At 39.5% G+C, this 26,074-nt stretch overlaps 2 non-coding genes across 2 annotated transcripts; one reads left to right on the top strand and one right to left on the bottom strand.

Annotated features, from left to right (window-relative positions):
• Positions 1 to 2,931: 2,931 nt before the first annotated feature.
• On the bottom strand, positions 2,932 to 3,039 carry LOC148555763 (small nucleolar RNA R71). The gene has a single exon (XR_015888165.1). It is a non-coding gene; the product is annotated as a small nucleolar RNA R71 (small nucleolar RNA).
• Positions 3,040 to 9,953: 6,914 nt separating this feature from the next.
• On the top strand, positions 9,954 to 10,061 carry LOC148555762 (small nucleolar RNA R71). The gene has a single exon (XR_015887565.1). It is a non-coding gene; the product is annotated as a small nucleolar RNA R71 (small nucleolar RNA).
• The last annotated feature ends 16,013 nt before the right edge of the window (positions 10,062 to 26,074 follow it).

Raw genomic sequence — 26,074 nt, 5'->3', positions numbered from 1 at the left:
GGATCATTTTCCCATGAGATGACCGAAAGTAGCCATTGACAGTGGTGATGTATCACATAAAGCCAGCCATGGAAAGGAATGAGACTGATTGGATGAAGATAGCAGGAAAGCAGAGGTTCAGAGGAACGAAAAGCATCTCCATTCGCTTATCTGAAATTCCTACCAATGATTTACATAAGTATCTCTATCCCTATTCTCTTATTTATTATTCGGAAACTCCATGATTATTTTATATCCGCCTGACTGAGATTTGCAAGGTGACCATAGCTTGCTTCATACCAACAATCTCCGTGGGATTCGACCCTTACTCACGTAAGGTATTACTTGGACGACCCAGTGCACTTGCTGGTTAGTTGTATCGAAGTTGTGACAAATTATGAATGTGTAATCACGATTACGCGTACCAAGTTGCTCATGTGCCAGGAATAGTTTGCGCTTGGACGTCACAATTTCGTGCACCAAGTTTTTGGCGCCGTTGCCGGGGATTGTTCGAGTTTGGGCAACCGACGGTTCATCTTGTTGCTCAGATTAGGTAATTTTCTTTTTATTTTATTTTCAAAAATTTTTCAAAATTCTTTCAAAAATTTTTCATCTGTTTTCGAAAAATATGAAAATGTTTTCAAAAATTTGATTCAAAATTTTTAAGAATGAATTCTTGTGTTTCAGGATGATTTGTTGAATCCTGGCTGGCTGTAAGCCATGTCTAATCTTTTGGACTGGGGTTTCAACTTACCATCACAAATGAAGAGATTTTCACACACTTAGTTGCTCTATACATGAAAAGTATCCATATCTGCTGAAGCTTGGCTGGCCATTGGCCATGTCTAGTGTTTTGGACCGGAGCTTTCATTGAAAGCTTGGCTGGCTAGTGAGCCATGTCTAATTCCTGGACTGAAGCTTTAGACTAACATGGCAAGATTCCTGGAATTCATATTAAAAATTTTGGAATCCTTATTTTTTCTTTTTCATATAATTTTCAAAAAAAAAATCCAAAAAAATTAGAAAATCATAAAAATTAAAAATATTTTTCTGTTTCTTGTTTGAGTCTTGAGTCATATCATAAGTTTGGTGTCACTTGCATATGCATCTTGCATTTTTTCGAAAATATCATGCATTCATAGTGTTCTTCATGATCTTCAAGTTGTTCTTGGTAAGTCTTCTTGTTTGATCTTGATGATTTTTTGTTTTGTGTCTTTTCATGTTTATCATATGCATTCTTGAATTCTTAGTGCGTAAGCATTAAAGAATTCTAAGTTTGGTGTCCTGCATGTTTTCTTTGCATTAAAAATTTTTCAAAATTGTGTCTATGATGTTCATCTTGACATTCATAGTGTTCTTGGTGTTCATCTTGACATTCATAGCATTCTTGCATGCATTCATTGTTTTGATCTAAAAATTTCATGCATTGCATAATTTTCATGTTTTTCATAAAAATTTCAAAAATCAAAAAAATATCTTTCCCTTTTTCTCTCATCAAATTCGAAAATGTGAGTTGACTTTTTCAAAAATTTTTAAAAATCAAGTTGTTTCTTATGAGTCAAATCAAATTTTCAATTTGAAAATCTTATCTTTTTCAAAATCTTTTTCAAAAATCAAATCTTTTTCAAAATTCTTAGTTATTTTCGAAAATTCCAAAAATATTTTTCAAAAATCTTTTTCTTATTTTTTTATACCAAATTTTCGAAAATAACATAATCAATTAATGTTTTGATTCAAAAATTTGAAGTTTGATACTTGCTTGTTAAGAAAGATTCAAACTTTGAGAATCATATCTTGTGATTTCTTGTGAATCAAGTCATTAATTGAGATTTTTAAGATCAAATCTTTTTTCAAAACTAATTTCTATCATATCTTTTCAAAAATATCTTCTCATCTTATCTTTTTCAAAAATATATCTTTTCAAAATATCTTTCCTAACCTCCTAACTACCTTTTCAAAATTGGTTTTCAAAATTTGTTTCAACTAACTAACTAACTTTTTGTTTGTTTCTTAACTTTTTCAAAACCACCTAACTAATTCTCCCTTTCTAATTTTCGAAAATATCTCTCTCTTTTTCAAAAATTCCTTTTTAATTAACTAATTATTTTTATTTTTTATTTGTGATTTTAAAAAATTTCGAAAATTACTAACATTTTTCAAAAACCATTTTCAAAAATCACTAACTCTTTTTCAAAAATTGTTTTCGAAAATTCACTTCCCCCTCTCATCTTCTTCTATTTGTTTATTGATATACTAACATCTTTCCTTCAACTCTCCAAAAATCCGAACCCCCTCTCTCTCTGAGTTCAGATTTTCTTCCCTTCCTTTCTTCCACTCACAAAAGGATCCCAATACTATGGTATAAAGGATCCATATTATTATTATTATTTTTTTTTCCTGTGCCCTCTTCTTTGTCATATGAGCAGGAGCAAGGACAAGAATATTCTTGTTGAAGCAGATCCGGAACCTGAAAGGACTCTGAAAAAAAAATTAAGAGAAGCTAAAATACAACAATCCAGAGATAACCTTTCAGAAATTTTCGAACAGGAAAAGGAGATGCCAGCCGAAAATAATAATAATGTAAGGAAGATGCTTGGTGACTTTACTGCACCTAATTCCAATTTACATAGAAGAAGCATCTCCATTCCTGCCATTGGAGCAAACAACTTTGAGCTAAAACCTCAATTAGTTTCTCTGATGCAGCAGAACTACAAGTTTCATGGACTTCCATCTGAAGATCCTTTTCAGTTCTTAGCTGAATTCTTGCAGATATGTGATACTGTTAAGACTAATGGAGTAGATCCTAAAATCTACAGGCTCATGCTTTTCCCTTTTGCTGTAAGAGACAGAGCTAGATTATGGTTGGATTCTCAACCCAAAGACAGCCTGAACTCTTGGGATAAGCTGGTCACGGCTTTCTTAGCCAAGTACTTTCCTCCTCAAAAGCTGAGCAAGCATAGAGCTGATGTTCAAACCTTCAGACAGAAAGAAGGTGAATCCCTCTATGAAGCTTGGGAAAGATACAAACAGTTGACCAAAAAGTGTCCTTCTGACATGCTTTCAGAATGGACCATCCTGGATATATTCTATGATGGTCTGTCTGAGCTATCAAAGATGTCACTGGACACTTCTGCAGGTGGATCCATTCACCTAAAGAAAACGCCTGCAGAAGCTCAAGAACTCATTGACATGGTTGCTAATAACCAGTTCATGTACACTTCTGAAAGGAATCCTGTGAGTAATGGGACGCCTATGAAGAAGGGAGTTCTTGAGGTTGATACTCTGAATGCCATATTGGCTCAGAATAAAATATTGACTCAGCAAGTCAATATGATCTCTCAGAGTCTACATGGAATGCAAGCTGCATCCAACAGTACTCAAGAGGCATCTTCTGAAGAAGAAGCTTATGATCCTGAGAACCCTGCAATAGCAGAGGTAAATTACTTAGGTGAACCTTATGGAAACACCTACAACTCAACATGGAGAAATCATCCAAATTTCTCATGGAAGGATCAAAAGCCCCAACAAGGCTTTAATAATGGTGGAAGAAACAGGTTTAGCAATAGCAAGCCTTTTCCATCATCAACTCAGCAACAGACAGAGAACTCTGAACAAAATGCTTCTAATTTAGCAAATCTAGTCTCTGATCTATCTAAGGCCACTGTAAGTTTCATGAATGAAACAAAGTCTTCCATTAGAAATCTGGAAGCACAAGTGGGCCAGCTGAGTAAAAGGATCACTGAAATCCCTCCTAGTATTCTCCCAAGCAATACAGAAGAGAACCCAAAAGGAGAGTGCAAGGCCATTGACATAAGCGCCATGGCCGAACCTGTGAGGAGAGGAGAGGACACGAATCCCAAGGAGGAAGACCTCCTGGGACGTCCAGTGATCAATAAGGAGCTTCCCTCTGAGGAACCAAAGGACTCTGAGGCTCATCTAGAGACCATAGAGATTCCATTGAACCTCCTTATGCCCTTCATGGGCTCTGATGAATATTCCTCTTCTGAAGAGAACGAGGATGTTACTGAAGAGCAAACTGCCAAGTTTCTTGGTGCAATCATGAAGCTGAATGCCAAATTATTTAGCATTGATACTTGGGAAGTTGAACCTCCCTTGTTCATCAATGAACTAAGTGATCTGGATCAACTGACATTGCCTCAGAAGAGACAGGATCCTGGAAAGTTCATAATACCCTGTACCATAGGCACCATGATCTTTAAGGCTCTATGTGACCTTGGTTCAGGAATAAACCTCATGCCCCTCTCTGTAATAGAGAAACTGGGAATCTATGGGGTGCAAGCTGCTAGAATCTCATTAGAGATGGCAGATAATTCAAGAAAACAGGCTTATGGACAAGAAGAGGACGTGTTAGTAAAGGTTGAAGGCCTTTACATCCCTGCTGATTTCATAGTGCTGGATACTGGAAAGGAAGAAGATGAATCCATCATCCTAGGAAGACCTTTCCTGGCCACAGCAAGAGCTGTGATTGATGTTGACAGAGGTGAAATAGTCCTTCAATGGAATGAGGACTCCCTTGTGTTTAAAACTCAAGGATCTCCCTCTGCAACCATGGAGAGGAAGCATGAAAAGCTTCTCTCAAAGCAGAGTCAACCCAAGCCCCCACAGTCAAACTCTAAGTTTGGTGTTGTGAGGCCACAACCAAACTCTAAGTTTGGTGTTGAACTCCCATATCCAAACTCTAAGTTTGGTGTTGGAGAGTCTCAACAGAGCTCTGCACATCTGTGAGGCTCCATGAGAGCCCACTCTAAGGAAGCGCTTGTTGGGAGGCAACCCAATTTTTATTTATCTAACTATATTTTCCTTAGTTATATGTCTTTGTAGGTTCATGATCATGTGGAGTCACAAAATAAATATAAAAATTGAAAACGGAATCAAAAACAGCAGAAGAAAAATCACACCCTGGAGGAGCATCTGTCTGGCGTTCAGCGCCAGAACAGAGCATAGTGCTGGCGTTGAACGCCCAAAATGGGCAGCTTCTGGGCGCTGAACGCCAGAACAGGCATGGTTCTGGCGTTCAACGCCAGAAATGGCACACAAATGGGCGTTGAACGCCCAAAATGGCCACCAACCTGGCGCTGAACGCCCAGAGTTGGGTACAAAGGCATTTTTACATGCCTAATGGGTGCAAGGATGTAATTCCTTGAACACCTCATGATCTGTGGACCCCACAGGATCCCCACCTACCCCCACTCACTTCTTCTCACCACTCTCTTTCACACAACCCCATAAACACTCTTCCCTAAAAACCCTTCACCAATCACCTCAAACTCTCTTCCCCATCACCTCTTCACCACTCACATCCATCCACTCTTCCCCATAAACCTACCTCATAAACTCCACCTACCTTCAAAATTCAAAACCAATTTCCCACCCAAACCCACCCATATTGCCGAACCTTAACCCCCCTCCCTTCCCTATATAAAGACCTCCATTCTTCATCAAATTCACACAACACACCCCTCTACACTCCTCTTGGCCGAAACCACATCTCCCTCTCCCTCTCCTCCATTTCTTCTTCTTCTTCATCTATTCTTTTGTTTATTGCTCGAGGGCGAGCAATATTCTAAGTTTGGTGTGGTAAAAGCATAGCTTTTTTGTTTTTCCATTACCATTGATGGCACCCAAGACCGGAGAATCCTCTAGAAGAGGGAAAGGGAAGACAAAAGCTTCCACATCCGAGTCATGGGAGATGGAAAGATTCATCTCCAAAGCCCATGAAGACCACTTCTATGATGTTGTGGCCAAGAAGAAGGTGATCCTTGAGGTCCCTTTTAAACTCAAAAGAAATGAGTATCCGGAGATCCGACATGAAATTCAAAGAAGAGGTTGGGAAGTTCTAACAAACCCCATCCAACAAGTCGGCATCCTAATGGTTCAAGAGTTCTATGCCAATGCATGGATCACCAAGAACCATGATCAAAGTAAGAACCCGGATCCAAAGAACTATGTTACAATGGTTCGGGGAAAATACTTAGATTTTAGTCCAGAAAATGTGAGGTTGGCGTTCAACTTGCCATACATGGAAGAGAACGCACGCCCCTACACAAGGAGAGTCAACTTTGATCAAAAGTTGGACCAAGTCCTTATGGACATATGTGTAGAAGGAGCTCAATGGAAGATTGACTCCAAAGGCAAGCCGGTTCAACTAAGAAGATTAGACCTCAAGCATGTAGCTAGAGGATGGTTGGAGTTTATTCAATGCTCAATCATTCCCACTAGCAACCGGTCTGAAGTTACCATAGACCGGGCCATCATGATCCATAGTATCATGATTGGAGAAGAGGTGGAAGTTCATGAGATTATACCTCAAGAACTCTACAAGGTGGCCGACAAGTCCTCCACCATGGCAAGGTTAGCCTTTCCTCACCTCATATGAGATTATACCTCAATAATTTTGTGGAGGAAAGTGCATTTGAGGCATCTCCGGGATCTCATGGAAATGAGCTTCTTGCGCCTCTTGAGCTCCATGACTGGGCTCTCTTGCTTGCTCCATCTTTTTCTTAGTGATGGACTTGTCCTCTTTGATGAGGATATCTCCCTCTATGTCAATCCCAGCCGAATTGCATAGGTGCCAAATGAGGTGAGGAAAGGCTAACCTTGCCATGGTGGAGGACTTGTCGGCCACCTTGTAGAGTTCTTGAGGTATAATCTCATGAACTTCTACCTCTTCTCCAATCATGATACTATGGATCATGATGGCCCGGTCTATGGTAACTTCAGACCGGTTGCTAGTGGGAATGATTGAGCATTGAATAAACTCCAACCATCCTCTAGCTACAGGCTTGAGGTCCAATCTTCTTAGTTGAACCGGCTTGCCTTTGGAGTCAATCTTCCATTGAGCTCCTTCTACACATATGTCCATAAGGACTTGGTCCAACCTTTGATCAAAGTTGACTCTCCTTGTGTAGGGGCGTGCGTTCTCTTCCATGTATGGCAAGTTGAACGCCAACCTCACATTTTCCGGACTAAAATCTAAGTATTTCTCCCGAACCATTGTAACATAGTTCTTTGGATCCAGGTTCTTACTTTGATCATGGTTCTTGGTGATCCATGCATTGGCATAGAACTCTTGAACCATTAGGATGCCGACTTGTTGGATGGGGTTTGTTAGAACTTCCCAACCTCTTCTTTGAATTTCATGTCGGATCTCCGGATACTCATTTCTTTTGAGTTTAAAAGGGACCTCAGGGATCACCTTCTTCTTGGCCACAACATCATAGAAGTGGTCTTGATGGGCTTTGGAGATGAATCTTTCCATCTCCCATGACTCGGATGTGGAAGCTTTTGTCTTCCCTTTCCCTCTTCTAGAGGATTCTCCGGTCTTGGGTGCCATCAATGGTAATGGAAAAACAAAAAAGCTATGCTTTTACCACACCAAACTTAGAATATTGCTCGCCCTCGAGCAATAAACAAAAGAATAGATGAAGAAGAAGAAGAAATGGAGGAGAGGGAGAGGGAGATGTGGTTTCGGCCAAGAGGAGTGTAGAGGGGTGTGTTGTGTGAATTTGATGAAGAATGGAGGTCTTTATATAGGGAAAGGAGGGGGGGTTAAGGTTCGGCAATATGGGTGGGTTTGGGTGGGAAATTGGTTTTGAATTTTGAAGGTAGGTGGAGTTTATGAGGTAGGTTTATGGGGAAGAGTGGATGGATGTGAGTGGTGAAGAGGTGATGGGGAAGAGAGTTTGAGGTGATTGGTGAAGGGTTTTTAGGGAAGAGTGTTTATGGGGTTGTGTGAAAGAGAGTGGTGAGAAGAAGTGAGTGGGGGTAGGTGGGGATCCTGTGGGGTCCACAGATCCTGAGTGGATCCTGTGGGGTCCACAGATCCTGAGGTGTTCAAGGAATTACATCCCTGCACCCATTAGGCATGTAAAAATGCCTTTGTACCAAACTCTGGGCGTTCAGTGCCAGGTTGGTGGCCATTTTGGGCGTTCAACGCCCATTTGTGTGCCATTTCTGGCGTTGAACACCAGAACCATGCCTGTTCTGGCGTTCAGCGCCCAGAAGCTGCCCATTTTGGGCGTTCAGCGACAGCACTATGCTCTGTTCTGGCGCTGAACGCCAGACAGCTGCTCCTCCAGGGTGTGATTTTTCTTCTGCTGTTTTTGATTCCGTTTTCAATTTTTATATTTATTTTGTGACTCCACATGATCATGAACCTACAAAGACATATAACTAAGGAAAATATAGTTAGATAAATAAAAATTGGGTTGCGTCCCAACGAGCGCTTCTTTAGTGTCAATAGCTTGACAGTGGGCTCTCATGGAGCCTCACAGATGTGCAGAGCTCTGTTGAGACTCTCCAACACCAAACTTAGAGTTTGGATATGGGTGTTCAACACCAAACTTAGAGTTTGGTTGTGGCCTCACAACACCAAACTTAGAGTTTGACTGTGGGGGCTTGGGTTGACTCGGCTTTGAGAGAAGCTTTTCATGCTTCCTCTCCATGGTTGCAGAGGGAGATCCTTGAGTTTTAAACACAAGGGAGTCCTCATTCCATTGATGGACTATTTCACCTCTATCAACATCAATCACAGCTCTTGCTGTGGCCAAGAAAGGTCTTCCTAGGATGATGGATTCATCCTCTTCCTTTCCAGTATCCAGGACTATGAAATCAGCAGGGATGTAAAGGCCTTCAACCTTTACTAACACGTCCTCTACTTGTCCATATGCCTGTTTTCTTGAGCTGTCTGCCATCTCTAATGAGATTTTAGCAGCTTGCACCCCATAGATTCCCAGTTTCTCTATTACAGAGAGGGGCATGAGGTTTATTCCTGAACCAAGGTCACATAGAGCCTTAAAGATCATGGTGCCTATGGTACAGGGTATTATGAACTTTCCAGGAACCTGTCTCTTCTGAGGCAATGTCAGTTGATCCAGATCACTTAGTTCATTGATGAACAAGGGAGGTTCAACTTCCCAAGTATCAATGCCAAATAATTTGGCATTCAGCTTCATGATTGCACCAAGAAACTTGGCAGTTTGCTCTTCAGTAACATCCTCGTTCTCTTCAGAAGAGGAATATTCATCAGAGCTCATGAAGGGCATAAGGAGGTTCAATGGAATCTCTATGGTCTCTAGATGAGCCTCAGAGTCCTTTGGTTCCTCAGAGGGAAGCTCCTTATTGATCACTGGACGTCCCAGGAGGTCTTCCTCCTTGGGATTCGCATCCTCTCCTCTCCTCACAGGTTCGGCCATGGCGCTTATGTCAATGGCCTTGCACTCTCCTTTTGGGTTCTCTTCTGTATTGCTTGGGAGAATACTAGGAGGGATTTCAGTGATCCTTTTACTCAGCTGGCCCACTTGTGCTTCCAGATTTCTAATGGAAGACCTTGTTTCATTCATGAAACTTACAGTGGCCTTAGATAGATCAGAGACTAGATTTGCTAAATTAGAAGCATTTTGTTCAGAGTTCTCTGTCTGTTGCTGAGTTGATGATGGAAAAGGCTTGCTATTGCTAAACCTGTTTCTTCCACCATTATTAAAGCCTTGTTGGGGCTTTTGATCCTTCCATGAGAAATTTGGATGATTTCTCCATGTTGAGTTATAGGTGTTTCCATAAGGTTCACCTAAGTAATTTACCTCTGCTATTGCAGGGTTCTCAGGATCATAAGCTTTTTCTTCAGAAGATGCCTCTTGAGTACTGTTGGATGCAGCTTGCATTCCATGCAGACTCTGAGAGATCATATTGACTTGCTGAGTCAATATTTTATTCTGAGCCAATATGGCATTCAGAGTATCAACCTCAAGAACTCCCTTCTTCATAGGCGTCCCATTACTCACAGGATTCCTTTCAGAAGTGTACATGAACTGGTTATTAGCAACCATGTCAATGAGTTCTTGAGCTTCTGTAGGCGTTTTCTTTAGGTGAATGGATCCACCTGCAGAAGTGTCCAGTGACATCTTTGATAGCTCAGACAGACCATCATAGAATATATCCAGGATGGTCCATTCTGAAAGCATGTCAGAAGGACACTTTTTGGTCAACTGTTTGTATCTTTCCCAAGCTTCATAGAGGGATTCACCTTCTTTCTGCTTGAAGGTTTGAACATCAGCTCTAAGCTTGCTCAGCTTTTGAGGAGGAAAGTACTTGGCTAAAAAAGCCGTGACCAGCTTATCCCAAGAGTTCAGGCTATCTTTGGGTTGAGAATCCAACCATAATCTAGCTCTGTCTCTCACAGCAAAAGGGAAAAGCATGAGCCTGTAGACTTCAGGATCTACTCCATTAGTCTTAACAGTATCACATATCTGCAAGAATTCAGTTAAGAACTGAAAAGGATCATCAGATGGAAGTCCATGAAACTTGCAATTCTGCTGCATTAGAGAAACTAATTGAGGTTTCAGCTCAAAGTTGTTTGCTCCAATGGCAGGAATGGAGATGCTTCTTCCATGTAAATTGGAATTAGGTGCAGTAAAGTCACCAAGCATTCTCCTTGCATTGTTGTTGGGTTCGGCTGCCATCTCCTTTACTTGTTCGAAATTTTCAATCAAGTTGTCTCTGGATTGTTGTAATTTAGCTTCTCTTAATTTTCTCTTCAGAGTCCTTTCAGGTTCTGGATCAGCTTCAACAAGAATGCCTTTTTCTCTGTCCCTGCTCATAAGAAAGAGGAGAGAAAAAGAAAAGAAGAGGAATCCTCTATGTCACAGTAAAGAGGTTCCTTATTGTTAGTAGAAAAGAAGAAGAAGAAATTCGAACACAGATAGAGGAGGGGGCTCGAATTTGGTGCTGATGTGAGGAAGAGATGTTAGTAGATGAATAAATAAATAGAATAAGATGAGAGAGAAGGAGGGATTTTTCGAAAATTATTTTTGAAAAGGAGTTAGTGATTTTTGAAAACAGTTTTTGAAAAATATTTAGTATTTTTTTTTCGAAAATATTTTTTTTTTTGAAATCAAAAATAAAAATAAAAATAATTAGTTAATTAAAAAGAAATTTTTGAAAAAGGGAGAGGTATTTTCGAAAATTAGAAAGGGAGAATTAGTTAGGTGGTTTTGAAAAAGTTAAGAAACAAACAAAAAGTTAGTTAGTTAGTTGAAACAAATTTTGAAAACCAATTTTGAAAAGGTAGTTAGGAGGTTAGGAAAGATATTTTGAAAAGATATTTTTTTGAAAAAGATAAGATGAGAAGATATTTTTGAAAAGATATGATAGAAATTAGTTTTGAAAAAAGATTTGATCTTAAAAATCTCAATTAATGACTTGATTCACAAGAAATCACAAGATATGATTCTCAAAGTTTGAATCTTTCTTAACAAGCAAGTATCAAACTTCAAATTTTTGAATCAAAACATTAATTGATTATGTTATTTTCGAAAATTTGGTATAAAAAAATAAGAAAAAGATTTTTGAAAAATATTTTTGGAATTTTCGAAAATAACTAAGAATTTTGAAAAAGATTTGATTTTTGAAAAAGATTTTGAAAAAGATAAGATTTTCAAATTGAAAATTTGATTTGACTCATAAGAAACAACTTGATTTTTAAAAATTTTTGAAAAAGTCAACTCACATTTTCGAATTTGATGAGAGAAAAAGGGAAAGATATTTTTTTGATTTTTGAAATTTTTATGAAAAACATGAAAATTATGCAATGCATGAAATTTTTAGATCAAAACAATGAATGCATGCAAAAATGCTATGAATGTCAAGATGAACACCAAGAACACTATGAATGTCAAGATGAACATCATAGACACAATTTTGAAAAATTTTTAATGCAAAGAAAACATGCAGGTGATGCCAAGGCATCTTAGGCTAGTTTCACTAGCCTTTTTCTTTTATTTTTAGTTGTTTTATGCATTTTCTTGAGCCTTAAGTAATCATTTTGGGCCAAATAGTCATGCTTGTCTTAAATCATTCAACATGAAGATTTTGATGCAAATTCCATGAGTTTTTAGTTATATTCCTTGAATGCTATGAATGGAGGATTTCTCATGAAATTTTGCAAGACTTTGATGCATTTGTTTGGATGATTTCAGGGAAGAAGAGGCTAACCAAGGAAGCAACAAAATCAATAAAGGAAGCTTGAATATCACATGTGGAGTTTAAGTTCCAGTTTAAGCCTAAACTGGAGCTTAAACGCCAGAATCATGAAGGCTAAGAAATGCTGGAATTGAAGTTTAACCTCCAGTTTGACCTCAAACTGGAGGTTAAACGCCAGAATGAAAAGTCTCACCAAAGAAGCATTCCACGTTTAACCTCCAGTTTGACCTCAAACTGGAGGTTAAACGCCAGAATGACAATGCCACTCAGGAAGGAGTTCCACGTTTAACCTCCAGTTTGACCTCAAACTGGAGGTTAAACGTGTTCGACACCTCCAGGGCTACCATTCTAAGCTTCCACGTTTAACCTCCAGTTTGACCTCAAACTGGAGGTTAAACGTGTTCGACCTCCAGGGCTGCCCTTCCTTTATCCACGTTTAAGCTTCAGTTTAACCTTAAACTGAAGCTTAAACGTGTTATATGGAACAGCTTGACCATGCCTTCTTCAAACATAAATAACTTGAGCTACAAAACTCCAAATGAGGTGATTCAAAATGCATTGGAAAGAAGACATCTAGAGCTTTCCAAGCATATATGGCATGCATGGTGGATACTAAATATTGAGGGAGAAAACAGCCCCGTAATGTGCATAGAAGAGCATAGTACCAACATGCAATCAGGCCAGCTGACCTCTTCACCTTCAATGGAGTATAACTCGAGTTGTAGAGATCCAATTGAGGTGCTTTCAGTTGCGTTAGAAAGCTGACATCCATAGCTTTCCAACGAGGTATAATAGTCTATATTTGGCATCAAATTGGCAAGGTTGACAAGAGAACAAAGTGACGACTCAAGAAAGGGGGTGCAACATTTGAGTGTAGTTTAATGGATCATTATCCTTTTTGGATCAATTATGTCACTCAGCCCTTCAAGCAAGCAAGGCCCATCAACAACACCAAATCAAGGCCACAAGAATCATCTAGAATAGTTTATTTTCATTTGATTGTAATTTGCTTTGAATTTCATTTTCATTTTGTAATTTAGGGAGCCTATTTAAAGGCCTTAGTTTCTGCATTTAGAGAGGGGGGATTGAAGGGGAATCCAACCCCTGATGGGGACTTTTACTTTCACTTTTAGCTAGTTTTCCTTTTCTTTGTAATTGAATTCAGAGCTATGATTCACTAAACCCCCTTTCATTGGGTTAGGGAGCTCTATTGTAATTCAATGAATCAATAATAGTTTATCTTCTTCTTCAATCTTTTCTCTTGAATTTTGTTAGAAAGCTTCTCGATCTAATTCCATTGAGTAGTTGTCTTGGGAAAGAAACTACTCATACTTGGAATCCTTCGGAGCCTTGGGAAAGGAATGGAGGATTCATGCTAGAGAAGCTTTCTCACAGTGGATTGGATTGGGGTTTGGATGGATATTGTGACATGTAATCCTACCAAATTGTGGTTCATGAAATTGTGTGGTATAATCAGTGATCAAGCATCATCTCTTCTTATGAACATTTAAACCAAGGGATTGGGAATTTGTTTGTTTTTAGAGAGCATTGGTGAGCCAAGGAATTGGGATCCAATCATATAAGATTGCCAAGCAAAATTCAATGAATGCATTGGTTGAGGAAGAGATATACATGTTTTGATTCGGAGATTTCAATATCTCCTAAACCCAATGAATTCCCCATTTCTGATTTCCACTTTCTCTTTACATTCAGCAATTCAATTCTTGCAATCACCCCCATTCCCTTTTAATTTCAGCAATTTACATTCTGCTCTTTAATTCATGCAATTTAAGATTCAGCCATTTAATTTTCTTGTCATTTACTTTTCCCGCCAATTTTACATTCCGCAATTCTCATCTCAATTCTTGATTCCGCTCAACTAGAACACACTTCTAATCCGAATTGCTCAATCAACCAATCCTTGTGGGATTCGACCTCACTCTATTGTGAGTTTTTACTTGACGACGATAACCGGTGCACTTGCCGGAAGGAATTTTGCCGATCGTGCAATTTCCTAAATCGTAGCATAACTAGTTTATGCGCACCAAGTTTATGGCGCCGTTGCCGGGGATTGGTTTTCGATTGACAATTCTCAAATTGGAAGTTAACTAGATTGAGCAATTTTTCTTTTCTTTTGTTAATAGTTTTTGTTTCAGTTTATTACTGCTAATTTCTGCAAATTTTAATTTGTTTTCTTTGCTTATTCACTTGTTAGCATACTAACCACCAGCTGTTTGTGATATTGCCTCACTATGGGATTTCCACTATCTTTGGATGAGTATTGTTTGAGACTGAGCACATTGCAAAAAAGAAAGGAGTATCCATCATCTTTTGGTCAATCAAAATTCATGAGAAACTCTCCACCACCACAGAATGATTCATGTTATTATGCTCATGGTGGGTGGGAGTATCAGGAACAGGAAACGGGGTACTTCCCAGAGCCACAAAATGGTCCATGTTTTGGTGAATTTGATCACCACTCAAGTTGTGGCTGGGAAGATCAAAACCAAAGAGATTTCACTTATTCACACCCCATTCATCAAGAGCCATCACCTCTGAATTATCCAACCTCACCTCCTAGTTTTACATATCCAAATTCTTCATCACTTGAGCATTTCTCAGCACAAAATTCCTTCTCAAATTCATACAATTCATTTCACTATCCACAAGACTCATTCCACTACACACAAGAGTCATACCACTACCAACACTCCAACCAAAGACTCTATCAGCCCACACAAAACACATACTCCCAGCCACCATATCACAGCCAAGATAATCAACCTCATCAACCCAATCCGAACCAACAATTTCAAGATCAATTAAACAGGATAGAAGGAATGATTGCAACTATGGGCAGAGATGTGGCCGATTTGAAAAGCTTTAAGGAAGAAGTGATATCCAACTTACAAAATCATGGTGCTGCCATTCAAAAGCTAGAAGCACAAATTGGATATCTATCAAAGCAAATCCCTACCCACAATTCTTCTAGTGATACCATGGCAAACCCAAGGGAGGAATCAGAAGAACAAGAAAGGGAGAAAGTCAATCAAGGGAGATCACACTCCAATGACACAGAGAGTTACAAAGAGGAAGGGTTCATTGAACCACAAATTCAGGAAGCTTTTGATGAACAGGATACTCCAACTGTCCAACAACAACCAAGTTCTAAGATCAAGGATGTGAAGGCAGTAGAAACAAGCACCAAAATGAGGATTGTGACCGAGAAACAAAGGACCATATCCATGAAGAAGAGAAGGTCGAAGAACAATCCAACTCCTGAGCCAACAAGCAAGTTCACTCAAGCCAATCACAAGGGAAAGCTTGCTGGAAAGAAGCATTCACAACAAGGGGCACTAACTAGCTCCTTTATCCACTTGAAGTCATTCCTCTTAACAAACTGGAGGAAGAGGAAGAAAGTCAGGAACAGCATGTCAAGCTAATGACGTTAAAGAAGCGCTTGTTGGGAGGCAACCCAACCAAAGGTAGTTTTTCTTTTCTAGTTATTTCAATAAAAGAGTTAAGTAGATTTATCTGTATTGCAAGGAGCTAAGTTTGGTGTTGCACACCAAAACAATTCAAGGGTGAAGGTGAGATTCTAAGTTTGGTGTTCCACCAAAAACTTCATTAAAAGCACATTTCTACCTCAGCATGACTAGTCACTAGCTCCAACCAATCAGGGAAACTACTTAAACAATAGTTTAATTTCTAGTTCATAGTTTCTTTTTCTAGTTCATAGTTATTTTCTTAATAAAAGCACATGAGGTTTTCTGCATATGATCCAAATTGCTGCATATGGCAAGGAACTAAGTTTGGTGTTCACACACCAATCTAAGTTCAGAGGCCTACAAACATACATGCATGCTAACCAATTCTCAAAGTGCTTGGGGAACAAGCAACTTCTAACAGCTTTGCAGGAAGACAATCAATCTCATGGAAGAAATATACATCATCATCAAAGAGAACACCAAGGCTAGGAAGGATGATGAACAACAAAGAAGATGCTAAAAGGTTGTATTGTCACTTAATTGCTTGTACTTTGAATTGCTGATATTGGAAGTTTGCATGCACCCCTGCTTTAAGTTTGAGTCATTGCAGTTTTTGTTTGTCTGTTTGTTTAATTTCCAAATAAGTGATAGTCTAAGTGTCTGGATAAACTTCACTTGCTTAAATGTATGCTTGCCATGCTTGTTCTGTTTCCAAAAATAAAAAAAAAGTTTGAACAAAAGTAACTCAATTCCATTTGGTAAGAAATCAAATAAGATTAAGTGGTGGTATGCATGTTTGATTGAATAGTCAGCTCACTAAGAAATAAAGTTAGAATTGTCACTTTTAGTGGAAATTAGGATGCTGTCTATGGATCTTGATGAATAAATGTCTTTGGCCATGAAAAAGAAAGAAAAAGAAGAAGAAAAAGCCACTGAAAAAGGTCAACCAAAAAGCAAAAAATTGAGAAAATAAGCTAGGCACCAATGGTTTGAACTTCTGAGACAAATGCCTGTGGTGTTTATGTATTAAGGATATGCTTGGATGAATAGGTTCTGAGGAGTGTTTCAACACTTGGTAACTTGGGTTAACTAACCCGGGATTATCAACCAAAAGTCCATTATCAAGAGCAACCTAAATACAAAACATTTAGTCACACAAAGAGGTGCTGGGTACCAATGTCTCAAGAAGAAATGTGAACTAAAATGCCTGTAGTGGATATGTGTAGTGCACTGATAAGAAAAAGAAAATGCCAAAGGCTTGTGCAACACATGACACTGAGCAACAAGGAGCAAATAAGCTCAAAGAAAAAGAAGAACAAAGAAAAGAAACTTGCCAAGGATATGTGAATAACAAGAGGCCATAGCAGTGTTTTAGTGGGAACATAAAAAGTGACATTCTTACCTAAGAAACAATAAAGTGATGCTGCAACAACTTTCTGCATGAACACCCCATTAATCAATGTCAATTACTTACTGATATGGCTAATGAATTTACTTTCTGTTTCATTCTTTCTTCTCAATAATTCAGAACTTGCTTGGGGACAAGCAAGGATTAAGTTTGGTGTTGTGATGCCAAGGCATCTTAGGCTAGTTTCACTAGCCTTTTTCTTTTATTTTTAGTTGTTTTATGCATTTTCTTGAGCCTTAAGTAATCATTTTGGGCCAAATAGTCATGCTTGTCTTAAATCATTCAACATGAAGATTTTGATGCAAATTCCATGAGTTTTTAGTTATATTCCTTGAATGCTATGAATGGAAGATTTCTCATGAAATTTTGCAAGACTTTGATGCATTTGTTTGGATGATTTCAGGGAAGAAGAGGCTAACCAAGGAAGCAACAAAATCAATAAAGGAAGCTTGAATATCACATGTGGAGTTTAAGTTCCAGTTTAAGCCTAAACTGGAGCTTAAACGCCAGAATCATGAAGGCTAAGAAATGCTGGAATTGAAGTTTAACCTCCAGTTTGACCTCAAACTGGAGGTTAAACGCCAGAATGAAAAGTCTCACCAAAGAAGCATTCCACGTTTAACCTCCAGTTTGACCTCAAACTGGAGGTTAAACGCCAGAATGACAATGCCACTCAGGAAGGAGTTCCACGTTTAACCTCCAGTTTGACCTCAAACTGGAGGTTAAACGTGTTCGACACCTCCAGGGCTACCATTCTAAGCTTCCACGTTTAACCTCCAGTTTGACCTCAAACTGGAGGTTAAACGTGTTCGACCTCCAGGGCTGCCCTTCCTTTATCCACGTTTAAGCTTCAGTTTAACCTTAAACTGAAGCTTAAACGTGTTATATGGAACAGCTTGACCATGCCTTCTTCAAACATAAATAACTTGAGCTACAAAACTCCAAATGAGGTGATTCAAAATGCATTGGAAAGAAGACATCTAGAGCTTTCCAAGCATATATGGCATGCATGGTGGATACTAAAAATTGAGGGAGAAAACAGCCCCGTAATGTGCATAGAAGAGCATAGTACCAACATGCAATCAGGCCAGCTGACCTCTTCACCTTCCATGGAGTATAACTCGAGTTGTAGAGATCCAATTGAGGTGCTTCCAGTTGCGTTAGAAAGCTGACATCCATAGCTTTCCAACGAGGTATAATAGTCTATATTTGGCATCAAATTGGCAAGGTTGACAAGAGAACAAAGTGACGACTCAAGAAAGGGGGTGCAACATTTGAGTCTAGTTTAATGGATCATTATCCTTTTTGGATCAATTATGTCACTCAGCCCTTCAAGCAAGCAAGGCCCATCAACAACACCAAATCAAGGCCACAAGAATCATCTAGAATAGTTTATTTTCATTTGATTGTAATTTGCTTTGAATTTCATTTTCATTTTGTAATTTAGGGAGCCTATTTAAAGGCCTTAGTTTCTGCATTTAGAGAGGGGGGGATTGAAGGGGAATCCAACCCCTGATGGGGACTTTTACTTTCACTTTTAGCTAGTTTTCCTTTTCTTTGTAATTGAATTCAGAGCTATGATTCACTAAACCCCCTTTCATTGGGTTAGGGAGCTCTATTGTAATTCAATGAATCAATAATAGTTTATCTTCTTCTTCAATCTTTTCTCTTGAATTTTGTTAGAAAGCTTCTCGATCTAATTCCATTGAGTAGTTGTCTTGGGAAAGAAACTACTCATACTTGGAATCCTTCGGAGCCTTGGGAAAGGAATGGAGGATTCATGCTAGAGAAGCTTTCTCACAGTGGATTGGATTGGGGTTTGGATGGATATTGTGACATGTAATCCTACCAAATTGTGGTTCATGAAATTGTGTGGTATAATCAGTGATCAAGCATCATCTCTTCTTATGAACATTTAAACCAAGGGATTGGGAATTTGTTTGTTTTTAGAGAGCATTGGTGAGCCAAGGAATTGGGATCCAATCATATAAGATTGCCAAGCAAAATTCAATGAATGCATTGGTTGAGGAAGAGATATACATGTTTTGATTCGGAGATTTCAATATCTCCTAAACCCAATGAATTCCCCATTTCTGATTTCCACTTTCTCTTTACATTCAGCAATTCAATTCTTGCAATCACCCCCATTCCCTTTTAATTTCAGCAATTTACATTCTGCTCTTTAATTCATGCAATTTAAGATTCAGCCATTTAATTTTCTTGTCATTTACTTTTCCCGCCAATTTTACATTCCGCAATTCTCATCTCAATTCTTGATTCCGCTCAACTAGAACACACTTCTAATCCGAATTGCTCAATCAACCAATCCTTGTGGGATTCGACCTCACTCTATTGTGAGTTTTTACTTGACGACGATAACCGGTGCACTTGCCGGAAGGAATTTTGCCGATCGTGCAATTTCCTAAATCGTAGCATAACTAGTTTATGCGCACCAGCAGGACACCAAACTTAGAATTCTTTAATGCTTACGCACTAAGAATTCAAGAATGCATATGATAAACATGAAAAGACACAAAACAAAAAATCATCAAGATCAAACAAGAAGACTTACCAAGAACAACTTGAAGATCATGAAGAACACTATGAATGCATGATATTTTCGAAAAAATGCAAGATGCATATGCAAGTGACACCAAACTTATGATATGACTCAAGACTCAAACAAGAAACAGAAAAATATTTTTAATTTTTATGATTTTCTAATTTTTTTGGATTTTTTTTGAAAATTATATGAAAAAGAAAAAATAAGGATTCCAAAATTTTTAATATGAATTCCAGGAATCTTGCCATGTTAGTCTAAAGCTTCAGTCCAGGAATTAGACATGGCTCACTAGCCAGCCAAGCTTTCAATGAAAGCTCCGGTCCAAAACACTAGACATGGCCAATGGCCAGCCAAGCTTCAGCAGATATGGATACTTTTCATGTATAGAGCAACTAAGTGTGTGAAAATCTCTTCATTTGTGATGGTAAGTTGAAACCCCAGTCCAAAAGATTAGACATGGCTTACAGCCAGCCAGGATTCAACAAATCATCCTGAAACACTAGAATTCATTCTTAAAAATTTTGAATCAAATTTTTGAAAACATTTTTACATTTTTCGAAAACAGATGAGAAATTTTTGAAAGAATTTTGAAAAAATTTTGAAAATAAAATAAAAAGAAAATTACCTAATCTGAGCAACAAGATGAATCGTCAGTTATCCAAACTCGAACAATCCCCGGCAACGGCGCCAAAAACTTGGTGCTGTTGCCGGATCAAACTTGGCACTAATGTTACCGGACCAAAAGCTTGCCAAAAACTCAAACAATCCCCGGCAACGGCGCCAAAAACTTGGTGCACGAAATTGTGACGTCCAGGCGCAAACTATTCCTGGCACGTGAGCAACTTCATACGCGTAATCATGATTACACATTCATAATTTGTCACAACTTCGATACAACTGACCAGCAAGTACACTGGGTCGTCCAAGTAATACCTTACGTGAGTAAGGGTCGAATCCCACGGAGATTGTTGGTATGAAGCAAGCTATGGTCACCTTGCAAATCTCAGTCAGGCGGATATAAAATAATCATGGAGTTTTCGAATAATAAATAATAGAATAGGGATAGAGATACTTATGTAAATCATTGGTAGGAATTTCAGATAAGCGAATGGAGATGCATTTCGTTCCTCTGAACCTCTGCTTTCCTGCTATCTTCATCCAATCAGTCTCATTCCTTTCCATGGCTGGCTTTATGTGATACATCACCACTGTCAATGGCTACTTTCGGTCATCTCACGGGAAAATGATCCAATGCCCTGTCACGGCACGGCTAATCGTCTGGAGGCATCACCCTTGTCAATGGCTTCATCTTATCCTCTCAGTGAATAATATGCTCACGCACCCTGTCACGGCACGGCTATTCATCTGTCGGTTCTCGATCATGCTGGAATAGGATTTACTATCCTTTTGCGTCTGTCACTAACGCCCTGCAATCGCGAGTTCGGAGCTCGTCACAGTCATTCAATCATTGAATCCTACTCGGAATACCACAGACAAGGTTTAGACCTTCCGGATTCTCTTGAATGCCGCCATCATTCTAGCTTACGCCACGAAGATTCTGGTTAAGAGATCTAAGAGATACTCATTCTAGCTTATTTCATGTAGAACAGAAGTGTTTGTCAGACACGCGTTCATAAGGGAGAAGGATGATGAGCGTCACACATAATCATCACCTTCATCACGTTCTTGGGTGCGAATGGATATCTTAGAAGTGAAATAAGATGAATTGAATAGAAAACAGTAGTACTTTGCATTAATCTTTGAGGAACAGCAGAGCTCCACACCTTAATCTTTGGAGTGTAGAAACTCTACCGTATGAAAATACATAAGTGAAGGTTCAGGCATGGCCGAGATGGCCAGCCCCCTAAAACGTGATCAATAGTCTCCTAAGATGAACAATGGATTAAAACTGAGACCAAAGATGTCTAATACAATAGTAAAAGGTCCTATTTATAATAAACTAGTCACTAGGGTTTACATGAGTAAGTAATTGATGCATAAATCCACTTCCGGGGCCCACTTGGTGTGTGTTTGGGCTGAGCTTAAGTGTAGCACGTGCAGAGGCCATTTGTGGAGTTGAACGCCAGTTTCTGTGCCAGTTTGGGCGTTCAACTCTGGTTTTGGATCCTTTTCTGGCGCTGGACGCCAGATTTGGGCAGAAGGCTGGCGTTGAACGCCAGTTTACGCCGTCTATTCTTGGCCAAAGTATAGACTATTATATATTTCTGGAAAGCCCTGGATGTCTACTTTCCAACGCAATTGGAAGCGCGCCATTTCGAATTTTGTAGCGCCAGAAAATTCACTTTGAGTGCAGGGAGGTCAGAATCCAACAGCATCAGCAGTCCTTCTTCAACCTCTGAATCTGATTTCTGCTCAAGTCCCTCAATTTCAGCCAGAAAATACCTGAAATCACAGAAAAACACACAAACTCGTAGTAAAGTCCAGAAATGTAAATTTAACATAAAAACTAATGAAAACATCCCTAAAAGTAACTAGATCCTACTAAAAACACACTAAAAACAATGCCAAAAAGCGTATAAATTATCCGCTCATCACAACACCAAACTTAAATTGTTGCTTGTCCCCAAGCAACTGAAATTCAAATAGGATAAAAAGAAGAGAATATACTATAAATTCCAAACTATCAATGAAACATAGATGCAATCATATGAGTGGGACTTATAGCTTTTTGCCTCTTGAATAGTTTTGGCATCTCACTTTATCCATTGAGGTTCAGAATGATTGGCATCTATAGGAACTTCAGATTTCGAATAGTGTTATTGACTCTCCTAGTTCAGTATGATGATTCTTGAACACAGCTTCTTTATGAGTCTTGGCCGTGGCCCTAAGCACTTTGTTTTCCAGTATTACCACCGGATACATAAATGCCACAGACACATAATTGGGTGAACCTTTTCAGATTGTGACTCAGCTTTGCTAAAGTCCCCAATTAGAGGTGTCCAGGGTTCTTAAGCACACTCTTCTTTTGCTTTGGACCTTGACTTTAACCGCTCAATCTCAAGTTTTCACTTGACACCTACACGCCACAAGCACATGGATAAGGACAGCTTGGTTTAGCCGCTTTGACCAGGATTTTATTCCTTTAGGCCCTCCTATCCACTGATGCTCAAAGCCATGGGATCCTTTTTATTTTTCCTTGCCTTTTGGTTTTAAGAGTTATTGGCTTTTTGCTCTTGCCTCTTGGTTTTAAGAGCTTTTGGCTTTTTCTGCTTGCTTTTTTTCTTTCTATATTTTTTTTTTCTATTTTTTTTTTGCCTATTTTTTTTCTGCAAGCTTTGTTCTTTGCTGCTTTTTCTTGCTTCAAGAATCATTTTTATGATTTTTCAGATTATCAAATAACATGTCTCCTAGTCATCATTCTTTCAAGAGCCAACATATTTAACATTCTTAAACAACAACTTCAAAAGACATATGCACTGTTCAAGCATACATTCAGAAAACAAGAAGCATTGTCACCACATTAATATAATTAAGCTAAGTTCAAGGATAAATTCGAAACTCATGTACTTCTTGTTCTTTTGAATTAAAACATTTTTCATTTAAGAGAGGTGATGGATTCATAGGACATTCATATCTTTAAGACAAAGTTACTAACTACTAATGATCATGTAGTGAAGACACAAACATAGATAGGCACAAAACATAGAAAACGAAAAACAGAAGAAAGAAGAACAAGGAATGAATCCACCTTAGTGATGGTGGCGTTTCCTTCTTGAGGAACCAATGATGTCCTTGAGCTCTTCTATGTCTCTTCCTTGTCTTTGTTGCTCCTCCCTCATTGCTTTTTGATCTTCTCTTATTTCATGAAGCATGATGGAGTGCTCTTGATGTTCCACCCTTAGTTGTCCCATATTGGAACTCAATTCTCCTAGGGAGGTGTTGATTTGCTCCCAATAATTTTGTGGAGGAAAGTGCATTTGAGGCATCTCCGGGATCTCATGGAAATGAGCTTCTTGCGCCTCTTGAGCTCCATGAGTGGGCTCTCTTGCTTGCTCCATCTTTTTCTTAGTGATGGGCTTGTCCTCTTTGATGAGGATATCTCCCTCTATGTCAATCCCAGCCGAATTGCATAGGTGGCAAATGAGGTGAGGAAAGGCTAACCTTGCCATGGTGGAGGACTTGTCGGCCACCTTGTAGAGTTCTTGAGGTATAATCTCATGAACTTCCACCTCTTCTCCAATCATGATACTATGGATCATGATGGCCCGGTCTATGGTAACTACAGACCGGTTGCTAGTGGGAATGATTGAGCATTGAATAAACTCCAACCATCCTCTAGCTACAGGCTTGAGGTCCAATCTTCTTAGTTGAACCGGCTTACCTTTGGAGTCAATCTTCCATTGAGCTCCTTCTACACATATGTCCATAAGGACTTGGTCCAACCTTTGATCAAAGTTGACTCTCCTTGTGTAGGGGCGTGCGTTCTCTTCCATGTATGGCAAGTTGAACGCCAACCTCACATTTTCCGGACTAAAATCTAAGTATTTCCCCCGAACCATTGTAACATAGTTCTTTGGATCCGGGTTCTTACTTTGATCATGGTTCTTGGTGATCCATGCATTGGCATAGAACTCTTGAACCATTAGGATGCCGACTTGTTGGATGGGGTTTGTTAGAACTTCCCAACCTCTTCTTTGAATTTCATGTCGGATCTCCGGATACTCATTTCTTTTGAGTTTAAAAGGGACCTCAGGGATCACCTTCTTCTTGGCCACAACATCATAGAAGTGGTCTTGATGGGCTTTGGAGATGAATCTTTCCATCTCCCATGACTCGGATGTGGAAGCTTTTGTCTTCCCTTTCCCTCTTCTAGAGGATTCTCCGGTCTTGGGTGCCATCAATGGTAATGGAAAAACAAAAAAGCTATGCTTTTACCACACCAAACTTAGAATATTGCTCGCCCTCGAGCAATAAACAAAAGAATAGATGAAGAAGAAGAAGAAATGGAGGAGAGGGAGAGGGAGATGTGGTTTCGGCCAAGAGGAGTGTAGAGGGGTGTGTTGTGTGAATTTGATGAAGAATGGAGGTCTTTATATAGGGAAGGGAGGGGGGGTTAAGGTTCGGCCATATGGGTGGGTTTGGGTGGGAAATTGGTTTTGAATTTTGAAGGTAGGTGGAGTTTATGAGGTAGGTTTATGGGGAAGAGTGGATGGATGTGAGTGGTGAAGAGGTGATGGGGAAGAGAGTTTGAGGTGATTGGTGAAGGGTTTTTAGGGAAGAGTGTTTATGGGGTTGTGTGAAAGAGAGTGGTGAGAAGAAGTGAGTGGGGGTAGGTGGGGATCCTGTGGGGTCCACAGATCCTGAGGTGTTCAAGGAATTACATCCCTGCACCCATTAGGCATGTAAAAATGCCTTTGTACCCAACTCTGGGCGTTCAGCGCCAGGTTGGTGGCCATTTTGGGCTTTCAACGCCCATTTGTGTGCCATTTCTGGCGTTGAACGCCAGAACCATGCCTGTTCTGGCGTTCAGCGCCCAGAAGCTGCCCATTTTGGGCGTTCAGCGCCAGCACTATGCTCTGTTCTGGCGCTGAACGCCAGACAGATGCTCCTCCAGGGTGTGATTTTTCTTCTGCTGTTTTTTATTCCGTTTTCAATTTTTATATTTATTTTGTGACTCCACATGATCATGAACCTACAAAGACATATAACTAAGGAAAATATAGTTAGATAAATAAAAATTGGGTTGCCTCCCAACAAGCGCTTCTTTAGTGTCAATAGCTTGACAGTGGGCTCTCGTGGAGCCTCACAGATGTGCAGAGCTCTGTTGAGACTCTCCAACACCAAACTTAGAGTTTGGATATGGGAGTTCAACACCAAACTTAGAGTTTGGTTGTGGCCTCACAACACCAAACTTAGAGTTTGACTGTGGGGGCTTGGGTTGACTCTGCTTTGAGAGAAGCTTTTCATGCTTCCTCTCCATGGTTGCAGAGGGAGATCCTTGAGTTTTAAACACAAGGGAGTCCTCATTCCATTGAAGGACTATTTCACCTCTGTCAACATCAATCACAGCTCTTGCTGTGTCCAGGAAAGGTCTTCCTAGGATGATGGATTCATCCTCTTCCTTTCCAGTATCCAGCACTATGAAATCAGCAGGGATGTAAAGGCCTTCAACCTTTACTAACACGTCCTCTACTTGTCCATAAGCCTGTTTTCTTGAATTATCTGCCATCTCTAATGAGATTCTAGCAGCTTGCACCCCATAGATTCCCAGTTTCTCTATTACAGAGAGGGGCATGAGGTTTATTCCTGAACCAAGGTCACATAGAGCCTTAAAGATCATGGTGCCTATGGTACAGGGTATTATGAACTTTCCAGGATCCTGTCTCTTCTGAGGCAATGTCAGTTGATCCAGATCACTTAGTTCATTGATGAACAAGGGAGGTTCAACTTCCCAAGTATCAATGCCAAATAATTTGGCATTCAGCTTCATGATTGCACCAAGAAACTTGGCAGTTTGCTCTTCAGTAACATTCTCGTTCTCTTCAAAAGAGGAATATTCATCAGAGCCCATGAAGGGCATAAGGAGGTTCAATGGAATCTCTATGGTCTCTAGATGAGCCTCAGAGTCCTTTGGTTCCTCAGAGGGAAGCTCCTTATTGATCACTGGACGTCCCAGGA

The sequence above is a fragment of the Arachis ipaensis genome, chromosome B6, assembly GCF_059453495.1.
Source record: "Arachis ipaensis isolate K30076 ecotype BB chromosome B6, ASM5945349v1, whole genome shotgun sequence".
Lineage (NCBI taxonomy): Eukaryota > Viridiplantae > Streptophyta > Magnoliopsida > Fabales > Fabaceae > Arachis > Arachis ipaensis.
This window is presented reverse-complemented; position numbering and strand designations above follow the sequence as displayed.